The sequence below is a fragment of the Melanostigma gelatinosum genome (assembly GCF_949748355.1).
Source record: "Melanostigma gelatinosum genome assembly, chromosome: 1".
Lineage (NCBI taxonomy): Eukaryota > Metazoa > Chordata > Actinopteri > Perciformes > Zoarcidae > Melanostigma > Melanostigma gelatinosum.
The window spans coordinates 27,876,471-27,904,056 of NC_136634.1; the positions used below are offsets into that span (position 1 = coordinate 27,876,471).

The 27,586-nt window shown below is 43.1% G+C and overlaps 1 pseudogene across 1 annotated transcript; it reads left to right on the forward strand.

The window, feature by feature from the left end:
• The first annotated feature begins 3,649 nt into the window (after positions 1 to 3,649).
• On the forward strand, positions 3,650 to 23,821 carry LOC306777561 (aminopeptidase N-like; annotated as a pseudogene). Its single transcript, XR_013773200.1, has 23 exons — positions 3,650 to 3,938; positions 5,919 to 6,016; positions 7,021 to 7,137; positions 8,307 to 8,493; positions 8,607 to 8,749; positions 11,365 to 11,501; positions 13,633 to 13,759; positions 14,442 to 14,596; positions 14,676 to 14,789; positions 14,895 to 15,038; positions 15,200 to 15,265; positions 15,383 to 15,448; positions 16,355 to 16,527; positions 16,698 to 16,777; positions 16,914 to 17,044; positions 17,182 to 17,237; positions 17,565 to 17,712; positions 17,850 to 17,941; positions 19,565 to 19,675; positions 19,758 to 19,925; positions 20,959 to 21,099; positions 22,897 to 22,978; positions 23,055 to 23,821. The product of XR_013773200.1 is annotated as an aminopeptidase N-like (transcript).
• The last annotated feature ends 3,765 nt before the right edge of the window (positions 23,822 to 27,586 follow it).

Sequence of the window (27,586 nt, forward strand, 5' to 3'; positions counted from 1 at the left end):
CAGAGCCAAGAGGACGTGGGTCAGGATGCTTTGTTGTTGTTGTTGTTGTTGTTGTTTGACACAGTAAAGAGTTTGTGTTGTTTCTTTGAGCGTACTTTCACAGCCTTCTTTTGTCGGCGTTTTGTTAGACGTTCCTGTTACGTCAGGATCAGGAGACTTTGCATGAAAAACATCATTATATTGTGATCATAACGTGATTATTTTATTCATCTATGTCATTAACGGTAAAAACACAAAACATTATTAAATATAATTAAGATATCACTCTTTGGCCATCGTTCATATTAGCTGAAACAAACACAACACATAAAAATGCATTTATTTTTAATATTAGATGGATGGCAGCAAAGCAAAGGGCTGTCCTCGGGGGCTGACAGCCCTTTGACTCACTGACTGGCTGGTTCCGATCTATCGCACACTAAGAACAGAACATTCTGCTACTCCACAAAACCACCATTTGAAGACGATAGACATGTTGTTTCATGTCCCCGTTACCTTCTCTTCACCCAATGAGTGGAAGGAAACCTCATGTTTCAAGTGACAGAGTGTTCATCAGAATGGGCGCCGCCTTGTTGTACTGATGCATCTCGTAGAACGGACGGCGACAGACGTTAGATGAACAGAATATTACATAGAAGTGGAGCAACGTCTGGAGAATGTGTCAATAATTGGTTTTGTATATATTGTCAGTCAGAAGACTCCCACTCTTTCCTTCTCAAGTGCAAACATGTTTTAAATGAATGCAGCTTATTTAAAGGTGTGGTAGGTTCGTTACTGCTCTAGTTTTCTCAATCTGTTTGTTTTTAACATGTTTTTAATCCAGCATTCCTATCTGCTCTGGTTTTCCCCATATGTCAAGTAGTTTTATTGTTTTCTTATTTTATTTAATCATCGTGAAACATAAATCATATTGATTTATTTTGTCACCCTGGCTGTGCTATGAATTCATTTGAAAACCAGAGATCACTACAGCCAGCTCTGGTTCTTATAGTCTGCAGCAGCCCAGCTGCCTTTTCTGTTTTTATGACATTTTGTGGTTAAAAAAACAGATAACAGGTAATTATTGAATGTGACTTTAACATTCAAGTGGATGTTGATAATGATAGCCTTAGTACTGTGTTCATCACATTATTATTATTATAAATAGAAAATTGAATAGTCTTCCCGAACCCTCTTTTATTGGAAAATGACCGAATAACTTTTGAATTCTTACTACCGGATAATAATAATAGTACAGGTTATATATGCTTCCCATTGTTTTGTTTAGCTGTAAGCATCATTATCATCAAATACATCAAAGACTGCACACTACACATGAACAGGTATACTTTACATATCCATGTATATCTGTTCCCACACATAATTATTGACATGATATTTATACCTCGGATCCGTCATCTTAACGGTAAGAAAGGCAGAGTTCAAAGATGTGTGCAGGCCGATCAAGGCAGGTTGATTTCGCACAAGTCTTAATAACTTAATATCTTACTGCTAACTTAATAACTTTAAGCTATGAGACACCACAGGATTTCACTTTCAGGAGCTCAGCAACGAACCCAGAGCAGAAGGGAGATTAGATGTTCTTCACTTCACGGGTTTATCTGCATCACAGAGTACAAACAAACAGAGCTGTCCCAGGATCACGAACGTCACAGTAGAGATGCACACGTGACTTTATAGCTTTGCTTTGGCCCTGGTCTGGTGACTTATCTGTCCTGAGAGAACCCAGGGTTCCTGTCTACCTGTCCCGAGGCTAGACATTTACCACCATGTGTCTAATTAATCACCAGTCTCCTTCCCCAACCTTCTTCTTCTGATTCACACCGCAGAGCAGGTCATCGTGACCTGTTCACATTTCCCACATCTGCTCCTTGCCCTCTGCTATCCACCTGTGATTACCGGCCTAGTCCCATGAGAACAGCGAACCGTCTGGGACAGCTCTTGGTTGGCAAGAAAAGCTTTTGCGATGAGTTGTATGCGTTGTGCATGAGAACCTCGGGGTCCTGTCTCCTGACGGATCCCTTGGCAGCCATCTATCACAACCCTCTGTTTGCTTATGTCCTGGTTTCCTCTACAACAGTGGATGTTGCACAGACTGTAAAGGCCGAAGGGGAAAATGTATGATTTGTAAAATGTAGCTATGAATAAAGGTATTTCTGTTAGTAATAGCTTTGTTGTGGAGTGTGTGAAGGCCACTTTCTTTTAGGTGGTTATGAAATGTTAATGCTCTTTTGAATGTTGATAGTTGGAGGGTAGTGTGCTAATTCTGCTCTGTGTGCACTATTTAGTGTTTTCAGTTGGATTTTTAGAATTTTGCATGCAGTCTCAACTTGGTATTCGTCCCATATCCTGGTTGGCAAGTGGACCCTAGACCTCACAACCATAAAGGGAAATAGGTTGTATAGAAAGTCCAATATTTGAAGTCAATTAGGTTCAGTGTGTCGTCCTTCTTGGTCTTTGCATAAATTGGAATCATGCCTTGAGGATGGGTACTTGGCACCAACATTTGGCTTCATTGCACACACACACTGGAGATGTGTGCATTTAGCCTTTGGTTGAAGGGGAGCTGGAATTCCCATCCTGTCATACCTCCCATTTGAGTCCACGAGGAGCTCAATTTAGGGACATTCTGTTGGGAAGAAAGCCCTTTCACAGGTCTCTCTATCTCTCTCTCTTTTCTTTACTACAGCCGTGTATCAAGATCAGTGAACAGACGGATGCAGTCACATATAAAGGGACAGAGCGATATAAGTTGGGGACTATTTCTACGCTGTAACATTGTGTCTAAACTGTTTCACATGCATCTTGCTGGTACTTGGTAGCTTTTTTCTTCCTTTACAGACGTGGATTCCCATTCTATAGAAACCTCTTGAACATGAAATAATACAACCGAAACTCATCAACACATTGAAAGAATTACAAGTAACTTCATGTTCTATGTGATCTTTTTACAATCCAACTGCATCATCTTTAATCTCTGTCATTAATCATCCTACTATGTTTGTAGAAATGGATTCACAACAAGTATAACATCATACCTTTCAGCTTATATATCAAGTATACTGTCTAATGAACGAGCATGTCTCTAACTCTATTACTTCACTGACTGTCAGTGCCTTCATTATAAGATCTATAGATCTATGAAGAGAACCATCTGGAAATGAAGCTGTGTCATTAGCAGACGGTTTGACCTTTGGACACAAAGACAATAAATTCTTTCCGTCACACACGAGTGAACTCTCAGCAGACGTGCAGTGTTTTATGACTGCTATATGAACATCCACTCACATTATTGTAGGCAATCCATCACTCTTATCATTCACTTCTGAGCAGGTCAGCAACAGTCTCCACTTCCACATTCCATGAGAGCTGTTTGGTGCTAATATATCATCCATTAGGGGCTCAGCAGTTAAATGCTGACATTATCTTCTGTTTTTCATTCTGTGCAATCTGAAAGTAAGCAAACTGGACAGACTGAGTGTTAAGTACCATGTGCGTTGCAGCCGTCTGCCACTAAAGAGGGAAGTGCTTTCAGTCGGCTGGTGTCCTCACAGTGGTTCAGCACAGATCATCTGTGTTTCAGTCGGCTGGTGTCCTCACAGTGGTTCAGCACAGATCATCTGTGTTTCAGTCGGCTGGTGTCCTCACAGTGGTTCAGCACAGATCATCTGTGTTTCAGTCGGCTGGTGTCCTCACAGTGGTTCAGCACAGATCATCTGTGTTTCAGTCGGCTGGTGTCCTCACAGTGGTTCAGCACAGATCCATCTGTGGGACGTCTGTGCTGTTCTTCAGGCCATGGAGAAAAGCTTCAGAGTCAGCAAGCTCTGCATTGTGTCCGTGATCGTAGCCCTGGTCTCTGTGGCAACCATTGTCACGCTGTGGACTGTGGCCCTGACAGGAGGAGGCGACGGTGATGATGTCACAGCTCCTTGGGACAGGTAGGACGTTGATTCAGCGAACTGTTTGACACTTTAAGGATGATACAGAATACAGAATGTGCTGAAGGTTATAGTTAGTGCAGACAAATACAAAGATCCAATGTGCCTCGCAGGATGGTGAATAATGATGCAACACAAGATGAATGAGAAATATAATTGGATCAATAAATCCTGATCGAGCTTTATTTAATCCCTGTAGATGCAACACACAGTGATTGGTCATTGAATAACAGCCAAATGGTCTTTTGGTCCTTAGCATCAGTATTTCTCCATCACTAAGTGAGACAACATGAAGTCAGTATTATATTACTGTGATGTCTACTAAGTCTAAAAGACATAAGTTCAAAAATGCACGTCAGTTTATGAGGTACCGATATTTATAACAATGTGTCATTTGTGGTTCATCTTGTTTACAGATCATATGTACAGCATATACATTCTGTTATATTTTATATTTTATAGATTATATTTGTGCATACTATTGCACAATATGTATCTTACACTATCATGCAATATGGAAATACATCAAGATGTTTGTGTATTTCTTGTGTTTCTGCACCTTATATTAATCAACACCGAATAATGAAACATTTACTAAGATAATACGATACCATGATCTGAAGTGTAGCTGAGTTGATGGGGATGAAAAGCATTATAAAGTGAAAGTAAAATGTAATGTGAGAGAAGTGTGAGGGTCAGTACAGCAGCACGGCAGTGTGTTACCTGTTTACCAAACACCTGCATTCTGCTTGTAATATTATTCATTCATTATTTGCTTCTGTATTTATTGATAATCTGATTGTGATGCCATTATTTAATAAACCAGAATATGATTATGGTGTCTTTTGAACACTAGAAATTATTTATTCGGCAAAATGTTTTGTGGAAAACATGGCTGCTCAGAGATCCCTCCTCCCTCCTCCCTCCTCGATCCTCAGAGATCCCTCCTCCCTCCTCCCTCCTCGATCCTCAAAGATCCCTCCTCCTTCCTCCCTCCTCGATCCTCAGAGAATCCTCCTCCCTCCTCCCTCCTCGATCCTCAAAGATCCCTCCTCCCTCCTCGATCCTCAAAGATCCCTCCTCCCTCCTCCCTCCTCGATCCTCAAAGATCCCTCCTCCCTCCTCCCTCCTCGATCCTCAGAGAACCCTCCTCCCTCCTCCCTCCTCGATCCTCAAAGATCCCTCCTCCCTCCTCCCTCCTCGATCCTCAGAGATCCCTCCTCCCTCCTCCCTCCTCGATCCTCAAAGATCCCTCCTCCTTCCTCCCTCCTCGATCCTCAGAGAATCCTCCTCCCTCCTCCCTCCTCGATCCTCAAAGATCCCTCCTCCCTCCTCGATCCTCAAAGATCCCTCCTCCCTCCTCCCTCCTCGATCCTCAAAGATCCCTCCTCCCTCCTCCCTCCTCGATCCTCAGAGAACCCTCCTCCCTCCTCCCTGCTCGATCCTCAAAGATCCCTCCTCCCTCCTCCATCCTTGATCCTCAAAGATCCCTCCTCCCTCCTCGATCCTCAAAGATCCCTCCTCCCTCCTCCCTCCTCGATCCTCAGAGAACCCTCCTCCCTCCTCCCTGCTCGATCCTCAAAGATCCCTCCTCCCTCCTCCCTCCTCCCTCCTCGATCCTCAGAGATCCCTCCTCGATCCTCCCTCCTCCCGCCTCCCTCCTCAGAGCAGAAATAAGAGCTTTGGGACGGCCCTCATCATGGCGGACCAGAACTACTTTACGTGAGGATCGAGAAGTGAGAAAATGTCAAATAAGAGACTTGGGATGTGCTTTAGGAATAAGCAGGAGCACGGCCGTCACTGTGACAAAAAACAAGCCACATTCACACTGTCTTCACAGTGCTTTCCTAGTTGCATGAATTATGACTGTTGCTTGGCAATTCAAAAGGTGGACTTTGCGTGATGTTGTTATAGCACAAATACATTCAGTAAATACATGGTGTGATTCCTGTCAGTGACCTTAGAATGTGTCCCCTGCAGCTACCGGCTCCCCACTGATTTGCTCCCTGACTACTACAACGTGACCCTGTGGCCTCGTCTCAGCTGTGACCCAAACACTGGCCTCTACATCTTCACAGGTGATTAACGCTGCTTATTTACAGCAATGCTTGTGGAAGCATTGCTTTCGAGTCTTTAGCTGGACGTCAGCAACATTTAAACGTCTCATGATTTGAATAAAGATTAAGCAGTACAGTGTTTCATAGCATGAAACAACATCTCCCATTAGAGAAGCTCCACCCCCCCAATATTACACCAAAGGCTTGATGGCCGAGCCCACCCAGGAAAAAAGGCTTTTCATCTTCTTACAGTTTGTATTCATCACTGCAGCGCTGCAGCGATGCACAAACTAGCAGTACAATGCAGCGAGAAAGCTATCGTGGACGTTGGACCGATCATGCTTTATGCAGTGCTGCAGCAGCAGTACTGTACTTCATCATTACTGCAGTCGTATTTATTGCTAAGAATCATTCACAACAATGAAGCAGATTCCTGCAGCAGAATGCTACGGGGCCTGTGCCCATGGCCGAGTGCTTGTTGTCGGCCCCTCCAGTGTCCATGGAGCCCGGATGTGGAGCCTGACTGGCTCTGCAGGCCCTGGCTCTCCTCTCAGCTCCTCTTGATAGGAAATAAATGACTCTTCGGTTGGCAGATGGAAGGAATGACCTGATTCGCTAACCTTTCTATGTGCTCCTGTTCAGCGGCCGGGATCACAGCCATTGGTACCGTCCAGCTGAGACGGTGCATCTGTGCCGTGGGAGCTGCCACGGTTACATTCTCTTCTTGAAAGTTCGAGCAGCGGGGTGAAGCGCATGCTGCCCTGACAGTTGGTGTACGGAGGTGCTTCAGTCCTCTCAGTACAGTGGACACATGTTTTCTTACACTCTGGGGGTCTCCAGACACACCAGGGACACGCCATGAGAAGCCCCCGTCAAAGTGTTTTTGGGGGGAGTTTTTCCTTATCTGATGCACTGGTCTAGGGACAGATGTCGTTGCTAAACAGGGCTGTACAAATCCAATCAGATGTAATTGATGTTGAATGTAATGTAATGTAATGTCTTTGCTGATGCCATGCGTTCACCAGGCCAATCCACTGTGGAGTTTGAGTGTGTGAAAGAAACAGATATGATCCTGATCCACTCCAACAAACTCAACTACACCAAGCTGGACAACACACACTTTGCCAGGCTCATCGCTGCAGGTACAGTACAGACACACACACACACACACACACACACATACACGCGCGCACACACACACACACACACACACACAGAAAGACTAAAGCTAGCAAGGAAAACATGAACACAGGCAAGAAGCTCCTCAGTGGCGAAGAAGCAGGTGAGGATGAGTTCTGAGATGGAGCTCTGGACGTTGTTGGGCTGTCTCTGCTGACGCTCCTCTTCAGTGGAGGTCAGGAGCGTCACACTGCTCAGCCTGGATACTTTATTCCAGGTTGGTGGAAATGAGGGTGTGACTGATTGTCGAACCTCAGATTGAGGAGGAGCTATGCTGATTCCGTCCTGGCCCTGGTCCACTCAGTAAAGATATGAACTAAGTAAAAAAGTAAAAAATCCACAATAACTAAACAGAACATCCCCCCGTGGAGTCCAGACACTGGTGGTGGTGCTGAGGCTGATAGAATGATGAGTTGATGAAGATGATGGATCTGAGGAAGACTGGGTGGAGATGGGGAGGCGTATTGAAGATAGAGAGACAATCATATTTACAAGAGACAGCAGCAAGATGACAGGCCAACGATGTCATTGTGTTGTTGTGCTATTGGCTAGAGAGACCAGCTGATCTAAACAGCTGATATCATGATTGACAGGCATGCAAGAGTATAGTCTTCCTGACGGAATTTACGCTGGAGCTTCATTTCTACCCTCACACATGGTTATGAGCTTAGTGACCAGTGAGAGCATGGACTCAAGCAACCAACATGAGTTCCCTTCACAGCGTGGTTTGTCTCAGTCTCAGAGATGAGCTGAGGAGCTCAGACAAATCCTAACGGAGAAGATGAAGGGACGGATGGAGAGAGGGGTGGATGGAAGGCTGGACATCGCCTCATTCAGGCTTGTTGCTTTGAGATCTGACTCATTTTCAACAAAAAACTAAGATATTTTAAAGAAGAAATGTTTTTGTTATTGTCCTTCAACTCAATTTGATGTCACATGCATTGCGGCTCCTTGAAGCAACCTGCAAGTTCAACGCATTTTACGGTGAATCTGTCATGAACACAGCTTCAAGCAAGTAATGAATGTGCAAAACATACTCAGACAAAGTAAAAGAAAAAGTTATATTTGGGGGTTATTTTTGCATAATGATCCCATGTCACCTTTTTTCCCATCAATTGAATCTCTTCCCCAGGTGGTGGTTGGGCTCCCAGTATTACGTCCTCCTGGCTGCAGTCTGAGACTCAGTACCTGGTTATCCAGCTGAATAGTAAATTAACCCAAAAACAGAAGTATCAGCTGCACACTGAGTTCAGTGGAGAACTAGCTGATGACTTGGAAGGCTTCTACAGGAGTGAATATGAAGAAGGTGGAGTGCTAAAGTAAGTTCTCTGTTCTGTCTTCCTCATATCTATATTCTGTTTCAATAAACTCATTTCAAATCTGTACATTGTGTTGATGGGCACTGTGTTCAGAATGTTTTGCTGGTTTTCAGGATTGTTGCCACCTCTCAGATGCATCCAACTCACGCCAGAAAGACCTTCCCGTGTTTTGATGAGCCAGCAATAAAAGCAGTTTTCTATATAACTCTCATCCATCCCCCTGGAACTGTAGCCCTGTCCAATGGGATGGAAACAGGTTCGTGGAGTCCACATATATCAAAGCAGAGCTGGATTTGCATAAATCTACCGTTAAACATTTCAATCACTATTTTGCATGCAAACAGAAATGGAGCGATTAACTCCACAGAGATGTTTCCAGAGAGGTTGGATAACCAGCCATGATCACTTCAGGCAACTACAGCTCGGCCCCAGACCTCCTGCGGCCCTTAAGGCCGAGGTTACGGTCATGTTGGTCACTTCTTGGTCATTTAATAATGCAGATTCTGGGGTGAATTTGCACCACTAAAGTATAATCACTAGATCCTGGATCCTGGGCTACTACCAGATCTCTTCAGTAGACGACAACTGCGTAAATCGAGCTGCACCATCTAATTTATTAAAGTTTTGTTTAATTTTCCTCCAAATGACTTTTCCTAATTTAATGGGAACAACTGGGTAAACATGAAATGAACATGATAATGTGTTTTCAGTGTCCTGTACACATGCTGTACACATGCTGTACACATGCTGTACGCCTCGGTGTTCTTTGGGGTCTGTTTGACTCCAGGCTGTTTTAGCTGTAAAACATATAAGAAATATCAACATTCCACACACATTTGTTTTGGTTGTTTTGGATGATATTGAGGTCACTATAACATGCAATTTTATAATCTTCAGAAAGCTTTAGGGCCCTAACCTAACATAAGCACAACTGTAGTAGTGCGAGAACCACTGATAGTTCACAGGACATGGGGGCGGAGCAAACACTTGCACAGCAGCCTGCGAAACCATTTCTCTGTGTGCTCTGTGTGCTCTCTCTCTCTCTCTCTCTCTCTCTCTCTCTCTCTCTCTCTCTCTCTCTCTCTCTCTCTCTCTCTCTCTCTCTCTCTCTCTCTCTCTCTCTCTCTCTCTCTCTCTCTCTCTCTCTCTCTCTCTGAATGTCTGGTTGTGTTTCGTGGGCGCTGTCCCTTCATACTGAAATTGTGTTTGTTTTTCCTGGGGTCAAATTCCTTCCTTGCAAGTGAAAACCTGAATAACAACAACAATTTAATTCCGATTTTGCCTCAGAGGGCTTTACAATCTGTAGAGCAGACAACATCCTCGGTCTTTGGACCTTCACACCGGAACAGGAAAAACTCCCCAAAAGCACCTTTAACAGGAAATAAAGGAAGAACCCTCAGGAAGAGGTAGCAGTACTAGTAAGACACACATGACAAATAATAATTAGAATCATAGTAGCAGTGGGTGTCAGCAGAAGACACGACCACGGTCCAGTGTAACCATGATCCATTAAAAGCTGCAGAGCGAGAAAGCACAAAAACTCTGGGAAAGAAGCGCAGCTGGACTGAGAGTGGAAGTTGGTTCCACAGGAGAGGAGCATACGAGCTGAATACGAGCTGAAGGCTTTGACTCCCATCTTACTTGTTGAGACTCTTGGACCACAAGTAACCCTGCACTCTGGGAGCAGCTCTCTAGAGGAGCAATAGGGTACTAAGCTCCTGAAGATATGACGGTGCCACACCAATCAGGGTTTCCAGATGTTACAGGGAGCCAGTGCAGAGAAGCTAATACAGGAGTAACATCTTCTCTTTTCTTAGTTTCTGTTCGTACACGAGCTGCAGCATTCTGGTTCAACTTGAGAGATTTAAGAGACTCATTAGAGCAGCCTGATGATAAGGAGTTGCAGTAATCTAGTCTAGAGGTAACACATGCATGAACTCATTTCTCTGCATCGCTTTGAGACAGGATGTGCCTGATTTTTGAAATGTAATGTAGGTGAAATAGTCCTTGAAGTTTATTTTATCTGAGAGTTAAAGGACATATCCTGATCAAAGATAACTCTGAGATTATCTATGGTGCTGCTGGATGCAGCATCTAGAGAAACTACATCATCAGATGACTGATTTCGGTGTTCAGGGTCTAGCAGGATAACTTCATGTTCAGCATCAGGAAGTTATCGGTCAACCAGGTTTTTATGTCCTTAACAAGGATAATGCTGCCTCAAGGAAGCATATCTACGGTGGATAGAATTGGTACAAGCACTTCACTTGGAACTCTGCGACTAACTTTGGCCACATTCACCAGTACAAACTGGGATCTATGTGATGAATAGACTATAGATTAAATCAGCGTAATGCAGTTCCTTTGAAGCCCATTAAATGATCCAGCATTTCATGGTCAATGGTGTTGAATGCAGAAGTAAGATCTAAAGACAAGTGCTGAGACTAGTCCTTTGTCTGATGCGATCAGAAGGCCATTGGTATTTCTTACAGTGCTGTCTCTGTGCTGTGCTGCTCTCTAAATCCTAAAGGAACAGTCCTCAAATAAACTACTACACAAGTGAGAGGAAGGGAAGGTGAGAGAGCTGTTGAATAATATGTTTTACATTTCGGCTACTCGTCAGCAGGTGCATCACCTTACTTGTAGAAAGAGAACACATGTGTAGAGGAAGGCGCAGCAAAGAGCCAGATGAGCTCTGCTCTGTGTGCCAGCAGAGATACAGAGGACTGTCTGACAATCACAGACACAAACCAACGTTCATAAACTCTCATCTCCTGAAATCCCTTTTCCAAAATGTAACAGTGTTACTTTAATGTACATGCCGCTGCTATTTAAATAAATGGAGTCAGCTGTGTGTTTGTGTCTTTTCAGATATTGTAAACACGACTGTGGATGGAGTAGCTGTGACACAGACCAGGTTTGAGCGTACAGAGAAAATGTCCACCTATCTGCTGGCCATGGTCATCTGTGACTACACACAGCTCAGTGCTACACAAGGAGACACTCTGGTAACTGTGATGCAGTGGCTCTACAACTGAAATCACAACGGCACTCTAACTCAAGTTCAATAAAGCTTCTCACAGCGGACATTATGACCAGTCAAGCATGTGCCTAACACTGGTATAAGTTTCTGCATTGCAGTGTATTATCTGCTGGAGCAGAGCTGTCACTTCTGTTATCAATCCCGCCTCTGCTTCTTTGCTGTGACTCGTCAAAAGGTTTGCTGTATAAAAGGTCCACAAATCTGATTTGGTATCAAGAAAGATTCTATTCTAAGTACAAGACGGACAGATGTCTGACAGGGAAAGACACACTGATGATGCTCACTGAGAGAACATGCCGGTCAAGTCCAAACGTTTGTAAGTTGGTGGTTCAGGCAAAGTTTGACCTGCATTTCCACCAGATAATAATCAGAAACATAACAAACTAACTGGCTCACAGCAACCTCAGACGGGATGGTATTCCTGTGGAAATGCATTTGTTCAAATCAAAAGGAATTATCTTCTCTGAAGCATGAATGTGTGTGTGTGTGTGGGTGTGTGTGTGTGTGTGTGTGTGTGTGTGTGTGTGTGTGTGTGTGTGTGTGTGTGTGTGTGTGTGTGTGTGTGTGTGTGTGTGTGTGTGTAAAATGATGATGTGTTTGTCAATATAAAGCTAGAGAAGCGGTAAAACAAGCCACCAGAGTAATGAGGAATTCTCCTCTGGGGACCATGAGTATACCAAATTTCAATTTAACCTGCAGCAATCTGCCAGTGGTTGTTGATATATATTTCGCTCAAAGTGATGGACATATCAGGCAGACAGGTGACGGTCACTGCCAGCCTGATGACTCAATCAGTTGGAGCTGTATCACAAAGGCTCTTGATGTTAACAGAGGGGGACTTTGGCAATTATAACAAATGTGCTTGAACTCACAAACAATTTAAGAATCAAACTGTGAGCACTGCACAGGCTCCTCTTTTACATTGCAGGTCCCACTGTTTGGTACGTCTGTTATTAATATTACGTGTTGCTTGACTGCCATTAACTGTGTTCCAGTAGCCATTGAGCTGTAAGCCATTCCAAATGACGAGATGGTGACATCAGAGCTGTGAAAGGGATTTGAGGGCGTGGGAAAGAGGAAGTGACAGAGTAGATTTGTGAGAAAGAGGAAGTGACAGAGTAGATTTGTGAGAAAGAGGAAGTGACAGAGTAGATTTGTGAGAAAGAGGAAGTGACAGAGTAGATTTGTGGGAAAGAGGAAGTGACAGAGTAGATTTATGAGAAAGAGGAAGTGACAGAGTAGATTTGTGAGAAAGAGGAAGTGACAGAGTAGATTTGTGGGAAAGAGGAAGTGACAGAGTAGATTTGTGGGAAAGAGGAAGTGACAGAGTAGATTTGTGAGAAAGAGGAAGTGACAGAGTAGATTTGTGGGAAAGAGGAAGTGACAGAGTAGATTTGTGAGAAAGAGGAAGTGACAGAGTAGATTTGTGGGAAAGAGGAAGTGACAGAGTAGATTTGTGGGAAAGAGGAAGTGACAGAGTAGATTTGTGGGGAAGAGGAAGTGACGGAGTAGATTTGTGGAAAAGAGGAAGTGACAGAGTAGATTTGTGGGAAAGAGGAAGTGACAGAGTAGATTTGTGAGAAAGAGGAAGTGACAGAGTAGATTTGTGGGGAAAAGGAAGTGACGGAGTAGATTTGTGGGAAAAAGGAAGTGACGGAGTAGATTTGTGGGAAAGAGGAAGTGACAGAGTAGATTTGTGGGGAAGAGGAAGTGACGGAGTAGATTTGTGGGAAAGAGGAAGTGACAGAGTAGAACAGGAACTGCCACGAGAAAGAAAAGAGGGAAGATATCTTTCTTATTGAATTTTCAGCAAAGCTTCATGTTGCGAAGCAAAGATGTATTTCATTATTAGAGTTGTAGAAATTTATATTTTTATTGTCAATATTGTGATGATTATTTTTTGAACCATGAATCATTTTTTAAATTTCTATAAAATGGTTGAAAATGGTAAAAAACGCCGATCACAACCTTCAGAGAGCCCCAAAGGTGTCGTCTGGTTTTGTCTGGTTAAGACACAAATATATTAACACGTCAGTCTCTTAAAACCTTTATGCAGGACAATACTTCATTTACATAACGTGCTGTTTTGTGTTCAGATCCGTATCTGGGCTCGCAGGACGGCCATTGAGCAGGGACAGGGGAGCTATGCTCTCAATGTGACCGGGCCCATACTGGACTTCTTCCAGTCGTACTATAACGTGTCCTACCCTCTCAGCAAAGCAGGTGAGTCTGCTTTTATCATCTACCTTCCAGGACCAAAATGGGCATTTTGAATTGTTGATTTTATATCTATTTCTTGCTTAATATGAGGGGGTTACCTAAACTAAGATAGTGAGCATGGTAGACACTTCTGCCTAACATCAGCACGTCAATACCGCCATCATGAGCATGTCAGCATGCTGCCGTTGGGGTTTAACTCTCAGGACTACCCATCAAGTACAGCCTCACAGAGCCGAGACAGGAAGAAGAGACAGGAGCAGACAAACACGTGAGATCTTGAATTCTTTTATAATGTGCACTACATTTGGATGGAAACTTGACTTGGTTGAGGAAGCTGATCACTGTTGGGTATACACTGCATATAAGCGTATAAGAAGAGAGCAGGCATCCATTTTACATTTTAAATATCCTGCTGCTCAAAACAGCAGATATGATAGGGTATGCTGAGGTATCTCACATTGCAGGATGTTCCTCAACTCAAATGACAACATATTTCCCTGAGATCTCTGCTGCCACCGCAGGACAAAGGGGTTGATGGGATACTGCTGCTCGGCTCTCCCTGGATAGCTTGGTAACACTAGAGGGCAGTTAGGAAATGCTTTTTGTAATAATGAATGGATGAACCACATTTCTAGGGTTGTGGGGTATATTGGCGTTTAATCCACATTAAACCTGGTCTCTACAGATCAAATTGCTCTGCCAGACTTCTATTTTGGTGCGATGGAGAATTGGGGTTTGGTGACATACAGAGAAACCAACCTTCTCTATGACCCAGGGACCTCCTCCAGCAGGAATAAAGAGACCACTGCCACCATTATTGCTCATGAACTAGCACACATGGTGAAGAGATTTCCTTTTGAATTGTACCTGTTGATTGATGTCCTCATGAAGTAGTAACACTGATGTCGTCTCTGGTCAGTGGTTTGGTAACCTGGTCACTTTGCGCTGGTGGAACGAGGTCTGGCTGAACGAGGGCTTTGCGTCCTATGTGTCTTACCTGGGAGCCGACCATGCTGAGCCTGCATGGGATGTGGTGAGAACACAACGCTCCGTTGGCACTCGCTGGCCTACATACCTACATTTCTGTCATCACCCTGGCACATCATATGCCATCTTAATACATGTCTGTTTGCTGCAGAAAGACTTGATCATACTAGATGACGTCCACAAGGTGTTTGCAGTCGATGCCTTGACCTCCTCTCATCCCCTGTCTTCTGAAGAAGACAGTATTATCTTGCCAGGCCAAATCAGTGAGCAGTTTGATGCCATCTCATACAGCAAGGTACACAGACAACAGAAAAAGATTTGTATGTCATGTATGACAGCATGAACACGTCCACAGTGCCTTTCACAGGCTGCTGTACTAGTATTGTATATGTTACGCTGTACAAGAGAAGATACTTGTTGCTCTTGTAAGCTGATGTATCGTCTGTGGCTCCTCAGGGGGCAGCAGTGCTGAGGATGCTGTCCGACTTTCTCTCAGAGCCGGTCTTTGTCCAGGGACTCAGCGTACGTTTGTCTGTATTTGTGTTGGCTTAACGTGATCCAATGGGGCGGCTATGTGTTCGTGGGTGAGCGGGTTGTCTTGAACCACAGCCACAGATTGAGTTGTTCCTTTGTCTTCAGAGATACCTCCAACACTTCGCCTACAGCAACACAGTCGGGAATGACCTGTGGCATCATCTACAAATGGTGAGATGGAAGTCTTTTTATTATTTTGCTAAATGTTACTTGAAGTTTACACGTTTTTTATTACAATTGGCTGCAATGCAACATGTGCTCTGTTGTAGTATTGTGGGCCCATTGGCTTCGGTGTAGAATATTCAACTTGTGTTAAGAACCTTTTATCAAGAAAACACGTCGACAGACAGAACTGTATTGTCTGCGTGTGTTGCCATATGATTTTCAAATCCCTCGGGGTGTGTTCCTCACAGTGAACGGAGCTTTCTGATGCCAAAGGCCGGAGAGATAATTCACTTCATTTGCAAAACATTCACAAATTGACTCTGCAGTCTTACAAAACTCATCTTACATCACTGACTCGCTGTAACGTGTCTTTATCAATTAATTATGCAAGCTTGACATTTACAAAATCTCTACATTTGAAACATCTACCGGTAAGTTTATAAAAACGATGTACAGATACATTCATGATAACTAACTCTGTTTACAATCATGTTAGTTTCCTGCCATATAAACTGGATGTTGATTGTCCTGCAACTTTTCTCTCAACCACAGCTGAGACCCCCCCCCCCCCCTACCTTGTCTCTCACCCAGAACACTGATTAGTGCTGGAATGTTGAGTTTAATCCTATCCATGTATTTATTATGCATATGGACACATCCATGTATATCTACATGGGTCTGTGTCATAATAACAATGTCTGTCTATAGACAGGAAAAACAATGTGTTCACATTCTGAGTCATTGTTTAAGTCATTGTATATTTTATGAACAACAGATGTTCTGGTCACACTCATGTGCATTTGGGCCTTTGAAGAATTGAAGTCTGTATTTGACACATTTGTTTATGTAATATAAATACCTTAAACTAATTACATGGAAGTATTTAATGTGTCCTGTCATCTTTGTCAACAGGCAGTGGAGACAAACGATGTTTCACTACCTGCTCCGGTTTGTACGATCATGGACCGCTGGGTGCTCCAGATGGGCTTCCCAGTGGTGACCCTGGACACCAGCACAGGACAGGTATCCCAGAAGCACTTCCTGCTGGATCCAGAGTCCGACATCACAGTCCAATCACCTTACAAGTACGCAACACTGGCTACAACGTTTCACTGCAACATGTTTGCAGGGATTATATAGTTACTTTACTTCAAGTGGCTCAAAGTCGCATTACTCTTCAAACCTGAATGCATTTTGATGATGTACTGTATGTGGCAGTAATTGAGAGTGAATCAGAATGTATTGCCGGCCCTAGCTTTGAGTGGCTGATCCCTGTGAGGTGGATGAAGAGCGGCGAGGTGAAGAGAGATATCTGGTGGCTGCTGGAAAAAGAAGGTTTGTAATAACATGCTAGCATCCACACAAGTCATTGGCTGATACAGCCGGTTACACAGTTTGCACATGATGTGTATTAATACATAATGCATTTGTTCAATGAGACAATGTTTTACTGGTTCCATTCTTTTCTCAGCGGTAAACTTGGAGATGAGGAGAGGTGGTTTGTGGGTTCTGGCCAACATCAATGTAACCGGGTACTACCGGGTGAACTATGACCTGGGGAACTGGGAGAGGCTCTTAGCTCAGCTTCATTCAGAGCACCTGGTACAGTCAGGCTGCTCCGACACATCCCACACGCTGACACCTGTTGATCCTGTCTTAGTTTTCATTCTCTCTTCCATTACTTTGCTGAGTGTCTTCATAATGTTCATAATGGTTGACACGTACACTCTGTTGTGCAGCTGATACCGGTGATCAACAGAGCCCAGCTTGTGGATGATGCTTTCAATCTGGCCAGGTATGTCAGTGTGTCCAGCCCATCTCCATGCTCGGTCTCATCAGAGTCGAAGAGCTAGAACCCAAGTCAAACCAAGACACATATGTCTTCCTACTTGTTGCCGTGGTGAATAACAGAAAGGCCTGCCATCAGTGCACCTACCTACAAAAGGAAACTGTTATGAATGTGGGCTAAGCATTTAAATATTTAAGGGTCAATTACCAAAAGACAGAAACAAAACAAAACCTTTTCACCTCCATCGTTACGGTGCAGGCAGTCAACTCATAGACCCATGGTCCCAATGTAACATTACATCATCTAACCCACACACATCTCATCTCTGTGCAGGGCTCAGATGGTCTCCACTACTCTCGCTCTGAACACAACCCTCTACCTGTCTGTGGAGGCGGAATACATGCCCTGGCAGTCTGCTCTGGATAATCTGGGCTATTACTACCTCATGCTGGACCGCACTGAAGTCTATCAGCCGATGCAGGTACACTATTATCTGTGTACCAGTGGCAAAGATTCTTCAACGTTTAGCTCACTTACAACATGTTCATTTACACAACCGTGGTGAGTCTGTCTGGAGGCAGAACCAGCATCCGTTACTCATGTGTGTGATGCTTCTAGGACTACATCAAGAAGCTGGTGACGCCTCTCTTCCTGTACTTCAAAAGCATTACGTCAGACTGGACCCTTGTTCCTGACAGACACACTGACCAGTGAGTATACTCACCTGGATACAAAAGTATATGCATGAACAATATACTGTACGTATATGTACTAAAGCACTGATGGCTGATGGTGAATGTATTGGTCTGGGAAATGAGACTGTGCCTACAGCTCCTGTACATGACTTTTGTAAAAACAATGAAACCATAATTTACCAGCCGCTACATGTTGGATGTACTGTAGGCCCGCAGACCCCTGGTCCGCGTTCACCTAGGGGCCATAAAGGAGCCCATTAGATCACACTGTTTTCCTTTTTTTTAACTTGAGTTTAACTTGACTGTTTTTATTTTATTTATTTTTTATTCAACACATTAAAAAAAAATAGATTTAACAATTATCCTGTGAGGAAAAAATATTGAAAACGATAATGCAGCGAGCTATGCATTCTGTCTGGTCCCTTCAATGGGCCCCTGACCTTGGTTTTGCTTTGCTGTTTGGATGGACTTGGTAAATTAGTCTCTTGAGTTCATTTTTGAAACACATTTTGAGAATATGTTTGATGTACAACTTCTGCAGTTGCTTCATGTCCTTCATGGCCATCTGTCCCAGCTGCATGTGCTGGCATGGTTCCCCAGAATGCCTTGCGGGTAGACCCGCCTCTACGATGCTAACTGCCACTCCGAAACTAGAGAGGCCGGAGAGGAGAGGCTGAGCCACAGCAACGCAGGTTCATGATCCCGAAGTCTGAAGGGAGGCTACCCGTCTGACAACGGGTGTTTTTATTCTTATCATTTTTTTTTGCTTTTCATTCAATTGACTTCTCCCCATTTTTGAAGGGAGGAATCGACTGTGTAGCAAGGGCCTGCAGAGCATGTTGGAGAAGCAGCGGGAGGGCAGGATGTGTCCATGCTTGCTGTCGGCCGGCCTCCGATGTCCACGCACCACTGGATGTCCAGTGTCCAACATGCTCTGTGGGCCCTGCCTCTCCAGCCCCAGCAGAGCCTCCAGACTTATACAAACAAACAAGAGCTCCATTTAGACTTATCTATCAGACACACTTGTAAAAATATTGATTATATGTATTATTATTATTGTACACATTCCCATATTTTTACATTTATTGGAGGCTACCATTATTATTATTAGTATTATCAATAATTTACAATAGTGTCAAACTGACAATATTCTGCACAGTTGATTTCTCGCCTCAAAAATGATCAGAAGTGAATGTAATGATATATACAAATTGTAAATAGCCTTCCTGCTGACTATGGGAACAAACAGCTGAGCTGCTGTGGCCAATCAGAGGCAGACTAGCAATGAGTCTACCCACAAGCCACACTGGGTAGGTGCTCCAGTACACGTGCAGAACAGATGTGGGGCAGCTGGGACAGAACAAATAGGCATCTTAGCCTTTACGTAATATATTTTGTAATCCACAGGCAGGAAATGTAGAGAGAGAGAGAGAGGCCGTGCAGTCAGACTCAATCAGGGTCTTAACAACCGTCGAGCCCCGAACCACTTAATATGTATTAACGTTTAAAGCAGACTGGGTCTTCTTCATCTTCTTCACCAGACCTGGAGCAGCAGGGGGACATACATTTAACTCTTTCTGTTTCAGTAACTAAATGTAGCACCGTATCATGTTGGAACATGTTTGTCTGTCCCTGCAGGTATAACCAGGTGAATGCCATCCGTATGGCCTGCAGGACTGGAGTAACCGAATGCCAGAACCTGACCACCACATGGTTCAAGCAATGGATGGAGACCCCTCAACACAATCTGTTGGTCTATTCTAGAGGTCATTTGATCGTGCCCCTTTCTTTAGAAAGTCAAACGTTTGGTTAACTCCAGCTCTCTTGGCAGGATCCATCCCAACCTGCGTTCAGCGGTGTACTGCAGTGCCATGGCAGCTGGTGATGAGGCAGAGTGGGAGTTCGGCTGGTCACAGTTCAGGAATGCTACTGTAGCCAGTGAGGCCAGCAAGCTCATGTCTGCACTGGCATGTAGCAACAACACACAACTGTTGCAGAGGTGTGTGTCCTCCCATCCTCTTCAAGATGAAGAAGACATTGCAGTCATAATCATGAGACAGCGCTTTAGTCCTGATCACACCTGCAGCGTGTCTCAGTCAGCTTCAGCAGGAGTCAGTGAGAGAGCTCAACGAGCTGATGATACAGCTTCGGCCTGAGCCAGCTACAGATGTTTGTGCACCCACTCACACTGTAGCCACAACCTACAGTTATGTCTCCTACATAATGCAGAATACAATGTCAAAATACAGCTACGCCTTGCTCTATGGATCATGCTAAACGTGTTGCGAGGTAATGCAAAATAACTCCCCCATCATCTCTCAGGGCTCCATTGAGAGGATGTAAAAGTATCGGCTACTTTCCTGAGATCTGCATCTGCTGAGTGATGAACTGAGGAGCTGTAGTATGTTTAGTGTCACCAGGTTTAAGGGGTTTAAATAGAGAGATAAGTCTCAAGTCTCTTATGTATTCAATGGACCTTCTATCATCTGAATGCCATCCTTTCTGCATCGATTATGAGTCAGCGTTGATCAGTTGTTTGCTACATGATCTCTTTAAACAGGATCTTGCAATACAATATGAAAAAAAACACATTGAAAAACGTTCCTAGTAAATAACTGTATTCTGTATTTAAAGGTACTCCCAGTAACAGGAAAGTACTGTTGTGCATGCAATAATAAGTATAGTGTGATTACACAACCATGTCCTCCCAGTGAACGCTTCCCTTCAGCCTCTCAAACACAGAGATGCTCACAGAGCCCTCTCTGACATCCTCTCTGACATCCAGGATTATTAAGTGACAGGATGCTGACAGAACAGCATCCTGTCACTTCAATCATTGCCCTTTCACTCATATGAAAGCCAAATTGGATTATTTTCAAAAATACTATTGTTTTACATAAAAGATATTAAATGTAAACATTTTTTTTAGGAAATCCTAAGCCCAAAGTTATATAACACCAATAGAACGAGAGCGGGATTGTTGAGCTGGACAGAGAAGAGTTAATACTCAGGTCTGTCGCTTCTGTTCACAGGTTGCTGTCGTACACGCTGAACCCAGCTCTGATCCGTAAACAGGACGCCACCTCTGTCATCACATCTGTCGCCAGCAACAGAGTGGGACAGAGTCTGGCATGGGACTTCGTCAGGGAACAGTGAGAACACATGTTCACAGAGTGAGTGCTCCACTTATAAAGATGTATGTGTACATGTGAGAAGAGATAGAATGATAACATCTTAGTTTTAGCCTACAAATGGGCTTTACATGAAATTAGATTCCATCTTAGTATTGTAACGGAAATAATAATGTATCCATGAAACTGATTGGTAAACTAAGCACTCGGTACTTGGGTACAGTAAAGGCTTCTCTGAAATACGTGCAAAACTCATTGTTTCTAAGTAACGTTACATTAATAAAGGTCCATCTCGTAGCTCTTGTGGAAGTACATGCAGAGGTTAACGAACAGGGGAGAATGTTGACGGAATCAATTTGAGAAGATGCCAACAGATGGAGCAGAGTGAAAACCATATTGTCTGGATGTGGGGTTGATATACATCTGTACAACTAAAATCAGACATGAGACCCTGAAATGCAGACACGTTTACGTGAGTGTAGCTTTGACGTAACTGAAAAACCTTCCGTCTCATCACCTCGAATTACACATGAGCAAGAGTTGGAAACCACTTCAGTAGAGATGAGATGAATGCAGTTGGATCACTTTCCTCCGCCAGGTTTATTACCGTATATTGTCACAGCGTGAGTGATCGTGGTATTGAGTGAGGCTAGCTTCCATACTGTACTTTTCTCATATTGTGTCTGTTAATAATGCTAAAGAGATCAAAACGTCTTAGCAGCCATCTTCTTTGTAGTGTCACATGACTCATCACATGTTAGTTAACATTGATGCTGGTGATGCTGCTTGCTGTTTATAATGTAGACAGAACTAGTTGTTCAACAGGTCGCCTGTTATTTGTCACGTGTTATTTGTAATGTTGTTTGTGTTCCTGTTGTCGTGACAAAAAGGAGTTCCTCAAGTGTATATTTTGGGGCTTCTACTTTCTCTAATAATGAATAATGAACAGTGACCGGATGAAACACTCAACAGTCCACGTGTATGCTGATGATACAGTGCTGTATCTGTCCTGATCCTTCTTTTGAGACTTTGGCTGCAACTCACAGTCTGACTTTAACCCATAGCAGAAAACCTTTATTGGTTTTTGAATGCAAACAAACAGCTTTACTATTTCCAACCAGTAATACAATGGTTCCTTCCCTCTCTAGCAACATCCTTAGAGGTGTTGGTATTGAGTAATTACATAAATATACATATATGGGCATTTGTTGGAAATAAATCTTAATTTAAGTATCACATTGGAACTCTAACGAACTCAAGTTCACACAGTTTCTTTCTTTATAGATCAACGTCATGTTTAATAACGCCTGCTTATTCCTGTCTCAGCTCGACTGTGCTCATACCATTTACAGATGTATAAATGCATGACAAAATATTCGGAAAATAAAAAAGAAATAATTGTTGGTGTGCTCTTTTACCGTTATTGCTGCTACAACAAGCGTTGTTTGGAACTTACTTTGTTTTGCCCGCAGTGTAAATACAATGGACATCATGGACCTTCACATAGGGCTCTTTCTCCAAGAGGGAGGTCCTGGTGGAGATGGGAGGATGTGACCAATATGTTGAGATGCACTACAAACTATTATCTGTCAGGCATTCATTACTCAGACTCCTAAACCGAACGGTGACAGAGAAAGTTCACACATTTCTCTCAGTTAAGTTTATCAGAGATTCAATTTGAACTCTTTCAGTTGTTTTCTCCCAAAGTTGATCATCATCTCTTTAGATTAGCTGAAGAGTTTTGCTGCACCACGAAAGTGTATTGTTCAAGCTGAAACAGCTGCTGTAGTTCAGCATCATATCAGCTCTTGTTTGAGTTGAATACACTTGTTTTTGCAGATATGGCGTGGGCTCTTTCTCCTTTGCCTCTTTGATCAGCGGAGTCACTGCTCGGTTCTCTACACCTGCTGAACTACAACAGGTACGCCCTCACTAAGGAAGTGACCTTATTAACATCAAACTGTTGTCAGAACTCCTTCTCTTGTTTCCTGTGCTAGCTGGTGGAGTTTGAGGAGAAGCACAGAGCAGCAGGGTTTGGATCCGCCACCCTGGCTGTGGAGCAGGCCTTGGAGAGGACCAGAGCTAACATCAACTGGCTGCAACAGAACAAACGGGAGATCTTGGACTGGTTCAAAAGTCAGACTGGACATTAGATTCACTAACACGGGCAAAGCCAGAGAGCTGGGAGCAGCGACTCGTCCCCCAGAGGAAGAGATTCTCTGTATCTTTAAAAGCAGCCAGAGCAGCCAGAGTTCAGAGGGATCAGGTCAGAAAGACATAAAGAAGGAATATCATCGAGGAGAGTTGAGCAGCTACATTTCTATAGTAACAGTCAGATGTCACTCAAATGAACCTGGTTTGCATGAATCAGTAAACCAGCTGTTATTACCAAACATACCATGCGCTTTGTGGACAAGATAGCCAAAGATAGCCAAGTCCAAGTCCTCCCAGAAAGCCTCCGAGATGGAGTTCATCAAGAAGAAGTCCACACAGTAACATACTGCAATGTAGTGCATAGATTTAACTTCATAACCACTTGGAACCTGCGAAGTAGAATGTAGTCATTGAAATGCCATCGTAACAATGGTTAACGTGACTTAAGACCTTCAGTCACATGTAGCTGGTTTGATCTGCACACACACATAAGCAGCTTATTGGCTATGCAGCTGTTGCAACATGTTTTAATACACCTCCATTAAATCCTCAACCTCTCTGCATACTCTATGTTTCTCACCAATGAAGTTGTAACATTTTGAATGTTTCAGATTTGCATCAAATTATGTATTTCTTTTGATTGTTGTGCAACAAAGCACTGATTGCAATGTTTATTTGTACATGATTGTAAGCTGTGTTCTTTACCTCCAGATAAAGACTTGGCTGATGAGAAAGATTACTTCGAGTTGTCTGACTGCTGGTGTTTCCTGTTGTTAGCCAGGTCCCAGATCTTACATTAGCCACGGCCCCACAAATAAACCCAGTTGTAACAAATCATAGTTTTACTTTAACACCAATGCTGTGCTTGTTGTGACACTTTGTCCAGCCTCCACCAATCATGTGGAGGCTGAAGTCAGACATAACTCTAAAGGTTGCTTTTGTTTCTCTCAAAGCACATGTCACCCATGACCAGTCCACATGTCTGTTCATCCTGCTGGGATGTGGTGCTGTGTTCCACTTGGGCTTTTTGGTTGTTGAAAAAAATATATTTGAGATATTTTATTGATTTTTATGTGCTTTGAAAAAATTCTGACAAATGTTGGTGAATTGATGAACTCATTTTATTGGTCTGATTTGTCAAAGCCACACAAACATAAAGTAACAAAGAGAAATGAAATCAGACAACAGAATTCTCCTCCAGCAATGAAAAGGAAGACGATGATTTAAATGATGCAGAGAGGAAATGTTGGCTTTGTTATCTCTGCTTTACAGCAATGTGACACACACACAAGTATGAATCAATACAATATGTTTATGAGCCATTTTACTGTTGTTAGAAAGGTGCTGGACTTCATCCTCATTCTGCAAAGAAGCTCAAAACCCAAAGAGCGTCTAATGTTGAAACTCTGGGGAGGTTGTTGGAGCACAAGAGGACAGAGTCTGTCTTCAGATGGAAGAGAATAAACTCACATGGGTCCAGCTCTGAAGGTCAGCTGGGTCCTTCACACTTCCAGTCATGTGTAACAAAATAGTGCAATGCAGCAAGCAGTGAGGTTTTATGTCAATTAAAGGAAACCTTGCCATTCACTTCTATTGAAGGGACTTGTTGATATTTTGAATTTGAACTCGGTTTCAGAGATCTGCAGGTCACTGAGCTTTAAGCTTGTAGAGGTGCCAGTGTGCTTCAGACTGAGGGCTGTCAGGTGGTCCAGCAGCAGGGGATCTCCTCCCTCCCCCTTCAATCGGGCTGAGGTGAGACATTTGAGAAGGTAGAATTTCCCTCCCAAGCGGCCTCTTTAATCTTTACACAACTTTTAGTTTGAGCAGCCGCATGCAAACCATGGATGGATCTACAGCACGGAAGCTCATCTGGACTGAATGGTTTCCTCCTGGTTTCTATGAAACACACTAAACCCACGTGTTGTTGCTCTGATGCAAGACATGTCAGTGAAGCAGGGAATGAATGTAAGTGTCAGTCGTGATATATGTTCAGCTTCAAGATGAAAGCCAAGCACAGAGCAGCAGATCCGCCTCATGTGGCCGGTAGCAGAACGTACTCCGTGTAAACTGAGACGGTCTCTTTGGAAGACATTGGACTCCGACCAACATCAGCTCCATCAGAGTCCAACCAGAGGTCACTTCTATCTGTATCTGATTCTTTTGCTTTGTAATAAAACACATTTTAAACGTACACATTATGTTGAAGAAACATTGAAACATTACACAAACATGCAGTCATCTACACAAGCCTCTGTAATAAATACATATTCAACATCAAACTGGACAAGAACAGATGAACACAGCCTTCATCCTGCATGGTCCTGCTGCTGCTGCTGCTGCTGATAAGAGGGCGGAGCCTCCGGGGTGGAGGTCAGTAAGACAAGATAAGCAGGGCCATAACTTCAATCAGAGAGCTTTGCATTAACTCATCAAAGCTCAGGTGAACATGATGGTGAGTGGATAATACAGCTGTGTGTGTTTGAGAGGATACATGTTGGTGTGACTTGGTTCCACAGCTCCATAATACATTATTAACTTTATTATTTAATATAATTCATCATTCATTTTTATGTTACTTGGCAAATGTAATTCCCATCACTGGTTGATGACTTCAACCTGCTTGTTTTATGAGACCAAACAGTCAAAAAGTATCAATTTACAATGATGAATAACACAACAAGCAAAACATGGACTTCAATCATCAATTATCAGAACTATCCTGAAGTATTCCATCCAACACTCCCTCTGAGTACCTCAGTCCTTTCACCAGTGATCGGTGAAAGACACACTTTTGTCAATTAGTTATTAAAGAATCTCCTTCTGACTTCATCACCTGGTTGTAATTCGCCTTCAGTTAACTTGATGTCCTCCACCTTCATATTAAATGGAGAAACGTTTTCATTATTTATTTCTGCTGTTCGTTCAAACATGAAGTCCAAATAAACTGCGACGTTCAGTTTCTTCCACCAGATGGTGCAATAATGTCAACACGTCACAAATGAGTTTCAGCATTCATTGCTATTATTAAGATGAACATGACGCAACTTAAGATTTCATCCTTTTAAAACAAGTGTATATATACATGTATGTATATCTCATATATATAGATATATATAGATATATATATACACACGTGGTGTGTATTCTTCGTGATGCACTTATTTGGTAAAAATAACCAAGAAGAAGAAACTGAAGTTGAATTTAATTCACTCGTGAAAAATGAATGCACGGATGTAAGTTTTGTGATGGTGACTGATGATGTTTGTAATGTAATTTAATTGGTACCTCTGAGTGAGTGGACACTGACAGTAGTCCATCACTTGAGATCCGACGGGCACACGAGTGGACCAGCTGAGGAACAGGAGCTCAGGAGCACGAGTGGCTGTGAGCGGTGAGTCTGACCTTTAGTCAACAGCTGATAGAGTTAGACCCTCAAACACAACACGTACTAACGTACTAACGTACTAACTGAGTCCCACTTCACAAGAGCAATGTGCAGGCACCCTACCAGCACAACGGCTGCTCCCACATGTTCATTGTCTTAATTCTAACGGTACATAAACAACAACGCCTTATGGACGTGAAAAGGGTGAAAGAAACATTCTAGGCTTGAACACTCAGACACTGCTGCTGCAAATATGTACAAAAAAGATGAACAATGGGAAGGTGTTCACAATATTTGCAGTGTAATTAGTTATGCCCAAACAAAAAAGAGAATTACAATTGTAATTCCACTTTGAATAAGACTTTCCCAAACACACCAAATCATTTGAAGACATGTCCTTTCTTAAAATCCCAAATGATGATTCTTTAACTGACCACAGAATCATCATCAAGCCAGAACTAGAAGCTCAAGACAAAGACAACTGACAATCACATCTGTAAATACCAACACTGAAATAACATTGTTATCAAGAAGTGCAAGTAGAAGAAGAAGAAGAAGGGAACTTTAACTCCTTCAGAATTATAACACACAGACGTAACATTATTTGCTAAAAACAAAAAGCCACAGAAAACATCTGGCCGGGATCTGACATGAGTCCAATCATGCATGGACGTACTGAAGACCACATGCAGAGGACATGAAGGCCAGTTACATCTTCTGATTCAAGCCAAACAGAATCACATTACTCTACAGTCATATCATCATCATCATCACCATCATCATCATCATCATCATCATCACCATCATCATGTGGTTAGTAAGGATTTGTTGCATTGTTAAAGGATCACACTTTGAACATAAATAGCCCTCCCTCTCTGTACTAAATGAAACAATAATTGATATTATTAGGTATGAGCTTTTTGCATTCTTACTTTCTTCCAATGCAGAGAGAAGTCAGATCAATTGATTCCCCCCCCCCCCCCCCCGATC